We start from the raw sequence: 18,673 nt of genomic DNA, 5'->3' as shown, positions 1-18,673 counted from the left end.
GCAAAAACAAAGAATGAAGTGCACTCCTTCTATTCTTCCCATCCACCCATGCCAGGAAGCATTCCTGTCCCACCTGCAGCCAAATCTGCATGTCCTCAGCCACCTCAAACTAATCGAAATGCAGTGAAAGAAAGCTAACCTTATCTATAAAGGACAGCCAACACAGAAATTGCTAATCTTTAGAAAATGTTTTGTAAATTGTGTTTATGGTTATGTGCACAGAGTATGGGCTGTAAGATATTTAAAGTTTATTTGTCATTTATGAGAATTATCAGTACTTTGACTACATATTGAGGTACCATTAGGCTTATCAGGGAGAATTTGTAATAGAGGGGACTAAAAGATAGAAAGAAAAGATATAAAGAATAAACTTCAGCTGGAGGTTCAGTCATGATCTTCCTGAAAAGTTAGCCGCAAAGCCTAATTCCGTTGTCACATCTATATTATGAATGCATAGGATTTTTTTGCCTGCTCCTCTCTTACTGGGATTTTGACTGAGTGTAAAATGCATGCTCATGTTGCTTAATTGGATGTTTGGTGTTTTTTTTTCTTTAAATTATCTTCTTTCAACACAAATAATAAACTAACGTGACCCTGCACACCCAGAAAAATTTACATTATTTGTCATTGCCATTCGACATAAGCACAAACACTAAAGCTGAAAGGCTTCTTTGGAACTGGTAGAAAAAGTCAACAGGCTCCGGGAAGCTGAATGCCAATTCTCTTTCTCGCCTCTCCTTGCTATCATCATCAGCAATCTGAAAGCCAGGTCACAGAGAATTTTTCTGCTAGAGGTCAACAGTGATCTGATAATTACACCTCACTGCCTTTTGTTGTTTAAACAGATGCTCCCACTTATTAGAAAGAATGGCCACCTCCTCCTTCTCAATGCTGACTGATTACAAGAGCGGGAATAGGCATCCAGGTTCCACTTTGTGAACTTTTCCCAAAGCAGATAGCACAATGGATCAGTCACGAGAAATTAGAAATGGTTTAAACTCAAATTGTCTACACTTGCATTGACTCCTCCTCCGTTGACATTACTCAATAACAAGCAAAATACATGGAATAAAAAAACCTTGAGTATAAAATTTAAAACACAAGAGAGACCGCAGAAGCTGGAATTGATTTAGAGATACAGTGTGGGACAGGCCCTTCTGGCCCAATGAGTCACACTGTCCAGCAACCCAACTATTTAACCCTCGCCTAATCACATGACAATTTACAACGTCAAAATAACAAACCGTCTTTGGAATGTAGGAGAAAAGCAGAGCACTCAGAGTGAACACGTGTGTTCACAGAGAGAATGTATAAACTCCTTGCAGACAGCGTCAGAATTGAACTCTGAACTCCGATGCCCCAAGCTGTAATCGTGTCACGCTAACCACTACGCCACCACGGTGCCCCCGATAAAACATATAAAATGTCTTTTTAACCCAGCATTACCATGCTGCTTTAGTTTCTTCTCTTGGGTAAGAAAAAATTTGTGCAGGGGTTTTCTAGAATCCCTAAACTTCCTTTCCCAAGCAACCATTTTTCATGAGCAAGTTGTCACAATGGACGGCTTCAGACTATCTAATATGAAGTATGATTTAACAATCCTGTACTTTATTCTTTACATTCCAAAAGCATTTACTGGACAACCACTGAGCAAAAAAAAAGCTCATTTGTTCTTCTTCTCTCCAAGGACACATAACCATTCCAATAAGGATGACATTCACCGTCCATTCCTAATTGCCTCCAAACTGAATGGTTTGCTGGGGCATTTCAAAGAACATTTAGGAGTAAACTACACTGATAGGGTTGGAGGCACGTCTCAGCCAGGCAGATTTCTCTTTCTGAAAAGCAATGTAGTATCAATTTTTTAATGATAATCCAGCAGTTACGATTACAGATACCAGTCTTTTATTCTGGATTTAAATTCCCTAGCTGGATTAGAACTAATATCCCACATCAACACCCCAACATCAACTGCCAGAGTCCTGTACCCAGCATAAAATCCAGAGCAATTTCAATGTTTGAAACCTACTTCTCATTGTCGCAAGCCTGTGAGCCACAGAGTGAGATGGCACAAGAATATTTTTTAGAAACCCAAAATGATACCAAATGATGGAAAAAATATCTTGCACCACTGATTTCTCCTGTGACAATTTTCAATACATGATATACAAGGACTCAGCAGGCCAGGCTGCAGCTATGGACAAGAGTAAACAGTCGATGTTTTGGGGTGCAATCTTTCATTTTTATGCAGCATTTTGAGTGTGTTGCTTTGGATTTCCAGCATCTGTAGATTTTCCTTGAGTTTTCAATAAACAATAACCTTCTTTGTCTTAATGTTCCTTTATCACGGGTATAATGCTCATGGCCATCTATTTTAAGCTGATGTTCTATAAAACTCTGAGAGTCATTATGGTGCTCACAACCAGTATTGCTGAGGTCTGAAAAGACACAAGATTTAAAGGATCAATCAATGTCATTAAATGAACTCCAATCTTTGTACATAGATACACAACACATAATCTGCTTTCTTCGGAGATTAATGCACATTATACATTGGCTAGGAGATTCACAACAATGAGCAGAAATGCCTACCTGAGAGGGCAGGTTGAATTAACAGTGAACATCAGAACAGGTACTGAACAACTGGGTAGTATTTAATTTCAAGACTATCATGTGTCAATGCTTTTGCTAAATCTTACTGATCAGGTTCCTTACAGTTATTTGTTTTGCTTTCACCGCTGTCATTTTGTGATGATTTTCATAAATTATTACAAGTATAATTGTATGATCACAGTTCTAATGGTGCTGAGTTATTTGTAAACACATAACACTTGAAATTGTCCTTCAAAAATGAAAAGATCTATGTGAGCTGCAAGTCCAAATGTGCTTCAGGAAGTCTAGAAGTTACTAATGAAGGTAATGCCTTCAAGCCTCTCCCTAACATCCTGATTCATTATTCATTATATTACCCTGACAGGTTAGACAGGCAGACCAGCAGACTGAATATACTTCACTGAAGCCCTTTGAATGCAAGAACATGTTTCTTTTTTTTTACATGTTTGTCCTTTACACCTGCTGTTAAGGAACCATTCACATAATGTTCTGTAACCAAAAGCCTCTGATGTAAGCATCTACTGAATTTTTCATTTATAAATTTCACCTCTAGGGTTACATCCAAACACATGAATATCACAGCTTTCATTGAGTTTTCTCACATGAAAATCCTCAAAACAAGTGATAGAAACAATCCACCAACTCAAACCAGAACTTGAAAAGCACAGCCTCTCCCATTACCAGGCATAAAGTGAGTGTGGACAGACCAAAATGGTAAACTGCATGACAAACTGGATATGCACCACTGATTATTGGTGTTAGGCTTGTACGAATCAGTCCCAATACCTGTTTCAGGCCCCTTGGCAAGGTCAACTGCAAACTGTCCTGTGTGCATTGTGGAGAGCAAAGTCACCAGTGATTTTTAACGGGACTCTAAATGCTGCAAAAAAAACAATTCTTTAAGAGTACTTAACCTGAGGATGCAAAATTTAGGATAATTATCAGAAAAGATTCAGGAGGAGATGGGGAGGATATTTTATGAGGGAAGTAAGTAGTGGTCTGAAACATGCTGCTTTAGAGGGTACAGAAGGATATTGTTCCTTCACTATCGCAGGTCAAAATCCGGACACTCTCTCCCTAACAGCATTGTGGGAATACATAGAAACATAGAAAACCTACAGCACAATACAGACCCTTCGGCCCACAAAGCTGTACTGAACATGTCCTTACCTGAGAAATTACCAAGGGTTACCCATAGCTCTCTATTTTTCTGAGCTCCATGTACCTATTCAGGAGTCTCTTAAAAGACCCTATCATATCCGTCTCCACCATCATTGCCGGCAGCCCACTCCACACACTCACCACTCTCTGCGTAAAAAACTTACCCCGATATCTCCTCTGTTCACCACTCTGTGTAAAAAGCTTACCCCTGAAAATACCCGAAGGACTACAGCAATTCAAGAAAGCAGCTCACCACACCACTTTCTCAAAGGGAACTAGGGGTGCGCAATTAAACCTTTGAAAACCACATCATGTGAGTGGATATGAAAGAAAAGATTTAACCCATGCGCTCACAGGGAGAACAAGCAAACTTCACATAGGCAGAACTTGAGGTCAGGAATGAACCTGTGACTATGGAACTGTGGCTGCTGTACTAAACTACTGCACAATCTTGGGCCAAATGTCCTCTTCCCGCAACATGGACAACTGAACCTATGCTGGAATCTTTCCAGCTAACCTGGAAAGCTATTCTGCTGCAGTGAGATACATGAGAGTGACCAAATAGGCAGCTATGTTTCTTTGAGAAGGTTATAGCCTCTGCTTGGCAGATTACAATGATAACTCAGCATGGTGTAACATTTCACCAGATACAGCCTTTTCAGTAAAACCTCACAGAAGAACATAATGGGATGGATCATGCTCAAGGTTGTCACTGCATTTTCTTTGCCTCAGAGTGACTGTCATATTGTCAGTAACCATTAGCAACTCCACACTGTGGCTCTTACTGAGATAGTGGCAATGCACGCTGAGAATGTGGTTAAGTCTTGTTAAACTCATAGGTTTGGAGAAAGTGTAAATAGGAGATGAGATGAGGATGGAGAAGAGGAAGAAGGAAAAAAATTGCAAGGGTAAGATGCAAAGCATTGGAGAAATAAAAAAACAACAGATGTGGAAAATCTGAAATAAAAAAATAGGTCAAGTGAGAGAAACAAAGTTAACATTACAGGTTAACTTTCATCAAAACAGGTTGGTTCTCTGAAGTTGTTGAAATCAACTTTATGACTCTATGATTCCAAGAGCTGTAAAGTGTCTTGAAAAAAGATAGGTTCTTCCTCATGCTCACATTTGGCTTTGTTGGAAAGGTCAAAGGGTAAAAGCTCTGAGTGAGAGTGGATGCAGAATTAAAATGACTGGAGACTGGAAGCTTGGGGTCACTCCTGTGGACTGAACGGAGGTGGCTGCATTTGGTTTCTCCTGTGTAGAGCAATTAAATAAGTTATTGGCATCAGACTGGGCTTTTAAACACAGGGTAGTTGCCACATCAGATATTAGCAGTAGTTTTAAACTCAGTCTCCCATGTATAAATGTAAGGTTTTCTGGCAATAACCATGTATTGTAAATAATCTACTATCACTATTAATTAGACTAGAGCTGTCCTTCAAGAAACTGCACATTCTGTGGCTGTTGTGAATATAAATTGAGGACGGTTGGCAAGTACTGGTGTGCTACCAACACTTTCAGAAATGATGACCTAACCATGTCAAAGTAGTCAGGTCACTGATTAGGGGAAAAAGAAATGATAGCATGTGGCTATCTGTCAGTTACCAAACCGACATGCTGACCATGCTGGGACAGACAACCATTTAATTGTATTTCATAGCCTTCACTAACTGTTGTTGCTTCTTCAGTTTCAGTGTCTAGCTATCCCGTGTGGAAGGGGAAGGGTTTCCCGCATCATGTAAAAAAGCTATTAGAGGAATGCTGGCACCATCACACATTGATTTACAAGAGGCACTTTAACTGAATAATATGCATTGCAATCCTGGACATTTACAACATACATACACAATGATCATGGACAGCCACCTAAATAGGACAAGTACAATAATCATTTTGACAGTAATATTAAATTGAATTTCAACATAACATGTAATAATATGTTGAACACAGCGCCTGGCTCAGACCATTCGGTAGTTTCATAAATAAACTTTGCAACTTCCACAATCTCCAAAAGGATCCTACCACCAAACACATCTCTACCTCCTTCTCCCCCCCCCTCCACTTTTCACAGGGATCACTCCCTCCATGATTCTCTTCCATTTGACCCTCCTCACTAATCTCCCTCCCGGCACCGAGCCCTGCAAGTGGCCAAGTTACTACACCTGCCCATTCAACTCTTCACCTCCATTCTGGGCCCCAAACAGTCCTTCCAGGTGAGGCAACACTTCACTTGTGCATCTGCTGGAGTCACCTACTGCGCCCAGTGCTCCCAATAAGGCCTCCTTTACAATGGTGAGACCCGTCGTAAATTGGGGGACCGCTTTGTCAAACAACTCCACTTCATCTGCCAAAAGCAGACTTCCTGGTGGCCAACCATTCTAACTCCTATTTCCATTCCTGCTCCGACATATCAGTCCAGGTCCTTCCCTTCTGCCACAATGCGGTCACACTCAGGATGTAGAAGCAACACCTCATATTCCATCTGGGTAGCCTCCAACATGATGGTAATGACATCGATTTCTCCTTCCAGTAAAAAGAATTCCCTCCCCTTCCCACTTCTCCTAATCCCCACTCTAGCCTCTTACCTCTTCGCACCTGCCTGTCACCTGCCCCTGTTGTCCCTCCTTCTTCCCTTTCTCCAATGATCCACTCTCCCCTCCTATCAAGATTCTTTCCTCTCCAGCCCACCTACCCACCTGGCGTCCCCTATCACCTTCTAGCTATCTTCCTACCCCTCCCCTCCCCCACCTTTTTATTCTGGTGTCCTCCCCCTCACTTTCCATTCCTGAAGAAGGGTCTTGGCCCAAAACATTAATTGTTTATTCATTTCCATAGATGCTGCCTAACTGGCTAAGTTCCTCCAGCATTTTGTGCGTGTTGCTTTGGATTTCCAGCATCTGTAGAAATTCTTGTGTTTCATAAATTAATTAGTCTTTAATTTGTTGTTAATTCTTTTTGTTAAATTAACTATATGTCTTGATAATTGGGCCCTTCAATGACAGGAAAAAAGAAACATACAACAAAATTGACTGTGTATTCAAGGATTGCCTTTAACTCTTTCCCAACAGGCTGTAGTTTGATTTCAGTATTTCAAAAACGTACCAAACTTCAGATATATAAAAATGGAACACATATATATATATATAAATTTATTCCACAAATAAACTCTTCTTGGTCTTCCAGCCAGGTACAGGTATCATTTACAACCAGTGTTTTGATGACAAATTCTGCCATCTTCATCAGAGATGATGCCTGGGTATGTCTAGTCCGGTGGTAGTTATACCCCCATCATCCATCCCTCCTGATTGGTTTGTCCTCATCCAGTCAGGTTTACATAGAACATAGAACATAGAATAGTACAGCACATTACAGGCCCTTCGGCCCACAATGTTGTGCCGACCCTCAAACCCTGCCTCCCATATAAACCCCACCTTAAATTCCTCCATATATCTGTCTAGTAGTCTCTTAAACTTCACTAGTGTATCTGCCTCCACCACTGACTCAGGCAGTGCATTCCACGCACCAACCACTCTCTGAGTAAAAAACCTTCCGCTAATATCCCCCTTGAACTTCCCACCACTTACATTAAAGCCATGTCCTCTTGTATTGAGCTGTGGTGCCCTGGGGAAGAGGCGCTGGCTATCCACTCTATCTATTCCTCTTATTATCTTGTACACCTCTATCATGTCTCCTCTCATCCTCCTTCTCTCCAAAGAGTAAAGCCCTAGCTCCCTTAATCTCTGATCATAATGCATGCTCTCTAAACCAGGCAGCATCCTGGTAAATCTTCTCTGTACCCTTTCCAATGCTTCCACATCCTTCCTATAGTGAGGCGACCAGAACTGGACACAGTACTCCAAGTGTGGCCTAACCAGAGTTTTATACAGCTGCATCATTACATCGTGACTCTTAAACTCTATCCCTCAACTTATGAAAGCTAACACACCTTATGCTTTCCTAACTACCCTATCCACCTGTGAGGCAACTTTCAGGGACCTGTGGACATGTACCCCCAGATCTCTCTGCTCCTCCACACTACCAAGTATCCTGCCATTTACTTTGTACTCTGCCTTGGAGTTTGTCCTTGCAAAGTGTACCACCTCACACTTCTCCGGGTTGAACTCCATCTGCCACTTCTCAGCCCACTTCTGCATCCTATCAATGTCTCTCTGCAATCTTTGACAATCCTCTACACTATCTACAATACCACCAACCTTTGTGTCATCTGCAAACTTGCCAACCCACCCCTCTACCCCCACATCCAGGTCGTTAATAAAAATCATGAAAAGTAGAGGTCCCAGAACAGATCCTTGTGGGACACCACTAGTCACAACCCACCAATCTGAATGTACTCCCTCCACCATGACCCTCTGCCTCCTGCAGGCAAGCCAATTCTGAATCCACCTGGCCAAACTTCCTTGGATCCCATGCCTTCTAACTTTCTGAATAAGCCTACCATGTGGAACCTTGTCAATTGCCTTAGTAAAATCCATATAGATCACACCCACTGCACTACCCTCATCTATATGCCTGGTCACCTCCTCAAAGAACTCCATCAGGCTTGTTAGACACGATCTGCCCTTCACAAAGCCATGCTGACTGTCCCTTATCAGACCATGATTCTCTAAATGCCCAGAGATCCTATCTCTAAGAATCTTTTCCAACAGCTTTCCCACCACAGATGTAAGGCTCACTGGTCTATAATTACCCAGACTATCCCTACTACCTTTTTTGAACAAGGGGACAACATTCGCCTCCCTCCAATCCTCCGGTACCATTCCCGTGGACAACGAGGACATAAAGATCCTGGCCAGAGGCTCAGCAATCTCTTCCTTCGCCTCATGGAGCAGCCTGGGGAATATTCCGTCAGGCCCCGGGGACTTATCGGTCCTAATGTATTTTAACAACTCCAAAACCTCCTCTCCCTTAATATCAAAATGCTCCAGAACATCAACCTCACTCATATTGTCCTCACCATCATCAAGTTCCCTCTCATTGGTGATTACCGAAGAGAAGTATTCATTGAGAACCACGCTCACTTCCACAGCCTCCAGGCACATCTTCCCACCTTTATCTCTAATCGGTCCTACCTTCACCTCTGTCATCCTTTTGTTTCCGTCTCCCACCTTGTTTGCAATCGAATTCCAGTTTGTACTTAGAGCAAGACCTTCGTCTTTGATAAATTTCTTTTCCTCTAGTTTTATTTCAATGGCTTCCTTCACCAAAAGCACAGTAGTTTCATGCAGTCAAAGTCAATCCTATGGCCACTGCAAATGCAGTGTTTTGCTGCCATTGATTTTTCCGGGTAACCCAAATGGATACACCTCCTGTGCTTCTTGATGCGAGTTTCCACTGTGTGTCCCATCTGGCCAATATATGCTGCTCCACATTTCCTGTAAACGCCAGCCACCCCAAGTCCCAGGTCATCTTTGACCCACATAAAATGTGATTTGAGTTTTCTTACAAGTTTGTGGATGGTATTAATCCGGTATTTCTTCATGATGCCAGCGATCCTTCCAGAAACTGTGGAAATACAGGGAAGAAAGGTAGTAGCAATGGGTTCCTCCTCGTTGTTATGTTTCCTGGTTTTTCTGTCAACCATTTTTAAGGGCCCGAATGGTTTCCTTCACCTGGTAGCCACTCTGTAGGAACGTCATGCATAATTATTTCCTCGGGAAGTCTCTCTAGGTCCAAAATAGTTCTCGCATAGTTAATCAACAATAACAGCGGCCATCATGACTCCCAATGTAGAGTGGAGTTCTTTCTACTTTGATTTACCATACAAAAACTTCTTTCAGACCCAGAGTGTCCCCCCAAGGAAATAAGACAATTACACATGATGTTCCAACAGAATGGTGAAGGAAATCAATCAGGTCCTTGAAAGCTGGAAGCCTGAGAAGAGTTTTATTCGTCATATACGCTGGGAAAGCACTAGATCCTTTTTCAATTTGTTTTGGCAATATTACCCTTAATTCCAATACTGTTTAATTTCTGAGGAACAGTTCCATTGAGTATATTAGAATTCCTTATGAAAAAATGAACCATGTTTTGTTGATTTCAGTTTTGATATTCCCTTATTTGTCAGCAGTTTTGTGCTTTTAGGAGAAGTAATGCCAAAAATTACAAAAGTTCATTCAAAATGATCAGATTTACTGAGCTTCAGCTTCCAGATCTAAATATTCCAATGAAGGTATTTGCAGACGGATTCAGGATGAAGCAAGTGTTTTGCTCCATAGGTGTAGCTCCAATTCTACTCAAAATCTCAAACGAAACAGGGTCACCCCAGGGACAAGGTGCAAAGCACAGTACCAACAGTCATACATATCATAAAGCACATGTAGCACATAAAAGATAGAAAGCACATGCAAGGTAGCAGTAAAATACATACAATCACACAAATAAGTATAGTCTAAGTCCCTGAGTCCATGGATGTTGCAGCAGTCTGCGGCTGAACACAATACAGCTTGAATTGAATAGAATTGAACTGAATTTATTTAAATCCTACATCCGTCCCACAATGTGAAGGAGTAAAAGTCTTTGCGTTATGACTCTGTGGCAATGTACAGACATGTGAATTCATAAGTCTAATGGCTTGTAGAAAGAAGCTGTCCTGACGTCTGTTAGTCCTGGCTTTAATGCTGCGGTACCGTGCGTCAGACAGAAGCAGCTGAAACAGTTTATAGTTGGGGTGACTGGTGTCCCTGATGATCTCCCAGCTTGTCTTCAGCCGAGCGAACGCTGGAGAGCAACACCAACTCCAACATGGATGCCCCGCTACACTGGAGTGCCGACTCTGGCACCTCACCTTGGGCGGCAGCAAACAGGCTTAAGGCCTAGTCCTTGCTACAGCCAAGGTCACACAGCGTCCCTGCCGTTTGCCAATAAATCAATGAATTCAACTTGCAACATTCCACACCACCGAAGCCCAACAGGGTCTTGCGATCACAAGAAAATTGAGGAAGATGATCACTCACTGTTAGACTGCGCCTCTCTGACGCAGGCAGCAACATGATCCACAGCAAGTCCCGCTCCTTCAGTTTCTCCACCAATGAGCAACTCCCTGATGGGGTAGACGGGCAGAACTTCAAGCTCTTAATGCCCATAATGGGTCTTGCGATCGTAAAAAATACATTTAAAAACACAATAACACTTTTTGCATCTGAGTGCACCACCACCTTACCAGAAGTAATTGGCATATGTCATGAAATTTGTTGCTTTGTGTCAGCAGTACAATGCCATATATAAAAAACTACTATAAACTACAATAAGAACATATAATCAATGAGAAGAGGGAAGAGGTCATATCATAGGTGATGGAGCCTCTTAATGATGGAGGTCACCTTCCTGAGGCATCTCCTTTCAAGATGTCCTCGATACTGGGGAGGCTAGTGGCCATGATGGAGCTGGATAAGCTTGCAAGCTCCAACAGCTTTCTGCAATCACGTGCCGTGGCCCCTCCGTACCAGACAGTGATGCAACCAGTAAGAATGCTCTGCAAGGCACATCTGCAGAAATTTGCTGCAGTCTTTGGTGACATACCAATTCTCCTCAAACTCTGAATGAAATATAGCCACTGTCATGCCTTCTCTGTAATTGCATCAATATATTGGGCCTAGGATAGATCTTCAGAGATGTTGACACACAGGAACTTTAAACTGATCTTCCACCATGTATGACCATTAAATACATACTTATTTTGGCAAAGAAAAACTTCAAGGCCAATGTACACCTGCTAGAAAAAAAGTGCACAGAACAGGTTTAAAAGCATCTTGCTAGGGATAGAAAAGGCTAAATATGAGGACTACTTTATTTCAAATAGCTGAGTGCAGATTTATTCACATAAAGGTGATAGGCATAAGTGGGTGAAATGCAAGTATGTGTCGCTCCGAGAAGAAAAGTCATCTATTAGGGGCATGAGAAGAAACTACATTTTCACCTAAAGTGTTGGGTACCTAGGCACTGAAAATTTAAATGGTTACTCAGATGTTCATTTTAAGCAAAATAAGAATAAGTTATAGGAACAGAATTAGGGCATTTGGGCCTATCAAGTCTGCTCCACCATTTCATCATGGCTGATCCATTTTCCTTCTCATCCCCAGTCTCCTGCCTTCATATCACTTCATGCCCTGACTAATCAAGGATCTATCAACCTCTGACTTAAATATACGTTAAGACTTGGCCTCCACAGTTGCCTGTGGCAACGAATTCCACAGATTCACCACTCTTTGGCTAAAGAAATTCCTCATCTCCATTCGAAAAGGATGTCCCTCTATTCTGAGGTTGTGTCCTCTGGTCATAGACTCTCCCACCATAGGAAACATTCTCTCCACATCCACTCTATCGAGGCCTTTCAACATTCGATAGGTTTCAATTAGGTCATCCCTCATTCTTCTGTATTCCTGTGAATACAGGCCCAGAGCCTTCAAGTGCTTTCATATGACGAGCCATTCAACCCTGGAATCATTTTCGTGAACCTCCTCTGAACACCACTTGTTACATCTTGTTAACCAGAAAAAGACCCATTTATGCCGACTCATATGGTACATGGGGTAATGTATGGGCATGGATTATCTTCTGGCTATGCCAATTAGTTACCTCTCCCTTTAAGAGTTTTTATTTTCCATAATAACCTTTGATGTGACATCTTATCAAATGGCATTTGGAAATTTACTGTTATTGGTTGGATCCAAATACAAGCAGAGTTCCTCAAATTGTTAGATAGGATGGTCAACAGTTTCAGTAACGTTTACTGCAGCAATCCAGTGGAATGAAGTGATACTGTTGTTTGTGCCCTTGTGTGACAAAAATAACGGAACATTCATTTATTGCTGCAAGAATTTTACTGCTAAATTCATATAAAACACCTCGACAATCACGTTAATGAGAGCAGGACTTGTAGTCGTACTTAGTTTGTATTTGTTATTTGAAATTGATATATTGTGAAAGTTGTTGAAAACTAGTAGGATTAAACTATCAAAGCTCATGGTTGGTAGTTCCAGAAGGGGGTGAGCAACATTAAAATTAAGGTTTCTGTGTGGAACAACAGCACGCTAGTCTAGTTTATAGCTCCATGTTGGAGTTTATGGTTGAGGTCAAGTGCAGTAGGACAAGTGAGGAGAGCAAACAAGCACCACACTTCAGTAGAATACTCCCACTCATAAATCACTACAGAATAGTATTATCCTGCATACAGCATAAGTGGGCTGCACTTGAATATCATGTTTAGTTGCTGGGGCAACATGGCAGGGGAATTGGCTCTCATGGAGTACATTACTTTTCTGCATCAGTGTTCTGGAACTGCAGAGCATAAGCAGACTGATAAATTGGAATGACACACTGACCTGCTGCATTTTTGTTATCATTTTTGTAGCTAGTCATAATTAGAGAACTTACTCCAAAATCCAGGAAACATACTATGTGTGATCTATTCTTAAAATAAATTATGATTATTCAGCTACATTCTTGTTTTCAATTCTGAAATGTTTCCTCACCTTTATTGTGTACATTTGCCTTGCAGAAAGCCTACGTATGAAGGTACTGCTGACACTCCAGCAAAGAAAGTTAAGTAAATCAAATTGTATTCAAATATGCAAGCTTCATGATGGAAAATGCACTGGAAAATTACATTTTTACAAAATCCTGACCATCACAGTCCATTAACTGGGTTTAAAAGAGAATTCTGTGAACACAGGAGAGAATAGAATCCCTCACTGGTTAACTGTTGGAACACTGGAAAATTATGACACAATACATGCTGCATTTTCCCCACCCATACAGTATGTCTGCTGGTGGTACTGGTCTTATGCTGAGTGGTTGCAAACTCGCTCATATACCATATCATTTATAGATAGTTCTATTAAAATTTCTATTGAGCTCCTAAACAAATAACCTATGTAGATTTGTATTTTGAAAGCAGGAATTAAAGCTAAGCATTATCATTGTACATCAGGAAGATCTTAAAGGAAGCTCCTCTTTGTTCTATTAATGTAGGTGTCAAAAATAGAAATCTTAGTCATTTCCCTGCAGAAAGTATTGGAAAATAAATGATCAATAAAGTACATGTTTACACACATAGATAAGAAGTGACAGAGTTAAATAGAAGTTATCTGCTCCATCAATGAAACGATAAGTACTTTGTTAATTTGTCTCAATGATGAGAAAACACCTCATCCTCATCGCGGTGGAATGTTCTTGGTTGTCTGTTCTGTAACTGGATTAAAGACATATCAAGGAATATTAGCACACCAAGGAAAAGAATTTTTGAAGAAGCAAGGCTACAAAGTGTGACCAAATTTATTAATGGAAAATCTGTACTTTAGTTGGTGTACCACTGTTACATATACAACAGGATATATTTTTGTTTAAGTTAAGTAACATAACTCATGAAAGTGTGCAGTTTCTATTTCATAGGGAAGATATATTGTGAGAATTGAATTAACTGAGTCTCATTTTATTGGCTGTTTTATACATTCATCTTTTTAATTAAGCACAGTTTATTGATTCATGCCAAATTATGTCCTTCCATATGTTCAGTTCATCAGCGTTCAGAGGGATTGCTGGAATGGAAAATACTAATTAATGCTTCAGTTTATAATTAGTACCATTTTAAAACATTGGGTTCCTGCAATCATATTTTCATACATTTAGGATGATCCATGCCAGTTTCCATAAAGGAAAGACGTTCAGAATTTCCAAATCTTCCACTTTCCCCTCTTCAAGCTATTTCAGACTTAGGCGGGTAAAGTACAATAAAATCACATGGTTTCTAAATGTTGTAATATTAACCTAGGAGAATACGCTCTGTGTGTGCCAGCAGAGCTGTCGGGTATCCATTGTACTGTAGCTGTGAGCTACAACACCCAAGGGACTTCCATCTCAATCTGTTTTCAGTGCAAGGTGAACAATTGCATTTTTGTCTATGATTGAGCATCACGCCTTTTAGAGCTCCCACAACAACTGCGACTCTGCAATCAAGTCACCAAAAGTCTTCCTCACATGACAGAGAATGAACATCGCTGAGCATGCTGAGAGGTCAATCATAGAATCAGAGTGGCGGAGCGTTCACTGAGATCTTGAACCTTTCGCTTCAGCAGTGTGTGGTACCCACCTGCTTCAGGCAGGCTTCAATTATACCAGGTCCAGTGAGAGCGCCGTAAAGTGCCTCAGTGACTATTGTGTAGTAGCATTTACATCCAGAGTGATGAAGTGTTTTGAGAGTTTGGCGATAAAACACATCAGCTCCTGCCTGAGAAGCAACTTGGATCAATTCTAAATTGTCTACCAGAGTACCAGGTCCACAGCAGATGCCATCTCACTGGCTCTTCAATCACCCCTGGAACATCTGGACAGCAAAGATGCATACATCAGGATGCTCCTTATCGACTACAGCTCAACATTCAATAGAAATATCCCCCTAAAACTAATCAATAAGCTCCAAGATCTTGGCTCAACACCTCCTTGTGCAATTGGATTCTGGATTTCTTCACTTGCAGACCTCAGTCAGTTTGGATTGGCAACAACATCTCCTCCATAAATCTCCATCAGCACAGGGACATCACAGAGCTGTGTGCTTAATCTCCTGCTCGATTCACTTTACATTTATGACTGTGTAGCTAAGCACAGCTGTATTCAAGCCATATTCAAGTTTGCTGATGACACCACTGTTGTGGACCAAATCTAAGGTAGTGATGAATTGACATATAGGACGGAGATAGAAAATTCTGGTTGAGTGGTGCCAAAACAACAACCTCTTACTCAATGTCAGCAAGATGAGGAGCTGATTATTGACTTCAGGAGAAGGATACCAGAGGTCCTTTAGCCATTCCTCATCTGAGGATCAGAGGTGAAGAGGGTCAGCAACTTTAAATTCCTCGGTGTTATCATTTCGGAGGACCTGTCCTGGGTGCAATTGCGAAGAAAGCACGTCACACCTCTACTTCCTCAGGAGTTTGTAGAGATATGGTATGACATCTAAAATTTCGACAAAGTTCTGTAGATGTGCAGTGGAGGGTACATTGGCTGCATCACAGCAGTATGGAAACACCAAAGCCCTTGAACAGAAAATCCTACAAAAAAGTAGTGGATATGGCCCAGTTTTTCATGGGTAAAGCCCTCACAACCATTGAGCACATCAACACAAAACACTGTCACAGGAAAGCAGCATCCATTATCAGGGACCCCTGCCACCCAGGACATGCTCTCTTCTCGCTGCTGCCATGAGAAGGGTGGTACAGGAGCCTCAGAACTCATGCCACCAGGTTCAGTTACTACTCCTCAACTATAAGGCTCTTGAATCAAAGAGGATAATAGTAGTCATAGCCATAGTCATACTTTATTGATCCCAGGGGAAATTGGTTTTCATTACAATTGCTCCATAAATAATAAATAGTAATAAAACCATAAATAGTTAAATAGTAATATGTAAATTATGCCAGTAAATTATAAAATAAGTCCAGGACCAGCCTTTTGGCTCAGGGTGTCTGACCCTCCAAGGGAGGAGTTGTAAAGTTTGATGGCCACAGGCAGGAATGACTTCCTATGACGCTCTGTGTTGCATCTCGGTGGAATGAGTCTCTGGCTGAATGTACTCCTGTGTCCAACCAGTACATTATGTAGTGGATGGGACACATTGTCCAAGATGGCATGCAACTTGGACAGCATCCTCTTTTCAGACACCACCGTCAGAGAGTCCAGTTCCATCCCCACAACATCACTGGCCTTACGAATGAGGTTGTTGATTCTGTTGGTGTCTGCCGCTCTCAGCCTGCTGCCCCAGCACACAACAGCAAACATAATCGCACTGGCCACCACAGACTTGTAGAACATCCTCAGCATCGTCCGGCAGATATTAAAGGACCTCAGTCTCCTCAAGAAATAGAGACGGCTCTGACCCTTCTTGTAGACAGCCTCAGTGTTCTTTGACCAGTCCAATTTATTGTCAATTCGTATCCCCAGGTATTTGTAATCCTCCACCATGTCCACACTGACCCCCTGGATGGAAACAGGGGTCACCGGTGCCTTAGCTCTCCTCAGGTCTACCACCAGCTCCTTAGTCTTTTTCACATTAAGCTGCAGATAATTCTGCTCACACCATGTGACAAAGTTTCCTACCGTAGCCCTGTACTCAACCTCATCTCCCTTGCTGATGCATCCAACTATGGCAGAGTCATCAGAAAACTTCTGAAGATGACAAGACTCTGTGCAGTAGTTGAAGTCCAAGGTGTAAATGGTGAAGACAAAAGGAGACAAGACAGTCCCCTGTGGAGCCCCAGTGCTGCTGGTCACTCTGTCGGACACACAGTGTTGCAAGTACACGTACTGTGGTCTGCCAGTCAGGTAATCAAGAATCCATGACACCAGAAAAGCATCCACCTGCATCACTGTCAGCTTCTCCGCCAGCAGAGCAGGGAGGATGGTGTTGAACGCACTGGAGAAGTCAAAAAACATGACCCTCACAATGCTCGCTGGCTTGTCCAGGTGGGCGTAGACACGGTTCAGCAGGTAGACGATGGCATCCTCAACTCCTAGTTGGGGCTGGTAGGTGAACTGGAGGGGATCTAAGTGTGGCCTAACTATAGGCCAGAGCAGCTCCAGAACAAGTATCTCCAGGGTCTTCATGATGTGGGAGGTCAATGCCACCGGTCTGTAGTCATTGAGGCCACTGGGGCGCGGCATCTTCGGCACAGGGACGAGGTAGGACGTCTTCCACAGCACAGGAGCCCTCCGGAGCCTCAGGCTCAGGTTGAAGACATGGCAAAGTACTCCACATAGCTGAGGGGCACAGGCGTTGAGCACTCTGGTACTGACACCATCCGGTCCTGCAGCCCTGCTTGGGTTGAGGCGTTTCAGCAGTCTCCTCTTTTTCTTTCTTTTTAAATCTTTTTATTAATTTTTCAAAATTATAAACTCAATAACAAAGTTGGTGCAAAGAGATTGGAAAAATGTTCATCAGCATATATAAAATGAATTTTAAGTGACAGAGAAATAAAAGACTTCCAAACTCATGATGAGATTAAACATTAACAAAGAAATAAAAAGAAAAAAATATATAAACAAAATAGAACCCCAAAAGAAAAAGAGAAAAAAAAAACAAAAAAAAAGGCAAAACAGGGCTAGACCAACAACTTGTATCAGACAAGATCCATAATGTCGCTAACTCTGCTCCTCTCATCATATAATTTTAGAAAAAAGATTCGGAAAGGTCAGATTACATCATATGAAAATGTTGCATAAAAGGTTTCCAGGTATCTTCAAATTTAACCGAAGGGTCAAAAATATCACTTCTAATTTTTTCTAAATTTAAACTTAATATGGTTTGAGAAAACCATTGGAATGTAGTTGGAGGATTAGTTTCCTTCCAGTTCAACAAAATAGATCTTCTTGCCATTAAAGTAACAAAAGCTATCATTTGAGAGGCTGAAGAAGATAAAGATCTATGTTCTACCATTGGCAATCCACAGATTGCCGTAATAGGATGGGGTTTTAAATCAAAGCACAGAAATGTTGAAATAATATCAAAAATGTCTTTCCAATATTTTTCCAAAAGAGGACAGAACCAAAACATATGAGTTAAAGAAGCCACTTCAGAGTGACATCTATCACAAGTAGGGTTTATATGGGAATAAAAACGAGCTAGTTTATCTTTGGACATATGAGCTCTGTGTACTACTTTAAATTGTATTAAAGTATGTTTAGCACATATAGAAGAAATACTAACTAGTTGAAAAATGTTATCCCATTTCTCTATAGGCAAGGAAAGTTGAAGTTCCCTTTCCCACTCATTTTTAATTTTATCAGATATATCTGGCTGTAATTTCATAATTATATCATAAATTATTGCTATTAATCCCTTCTGCAAAGGATTAAAACCTAAAATTTTATCAAAAATGCCAGAAGGATT

The sequence above is a fragment of the Mobula hypostoma genome, chromosome 16, assembly GCF_963921235.1.
Source record: "Mobula hypostoma chromosome 16, sMobHyp1.1, whole genome shotgun sequence".
NCBI lineage: Eukaryota > Metazoa > Chordata > Chondrichthyes > Myliobatiformes > Myliobatidae > Mobula > Mobula hypostoma.
Note: the sequence above shows the minus strand (reverse complement) of the source record.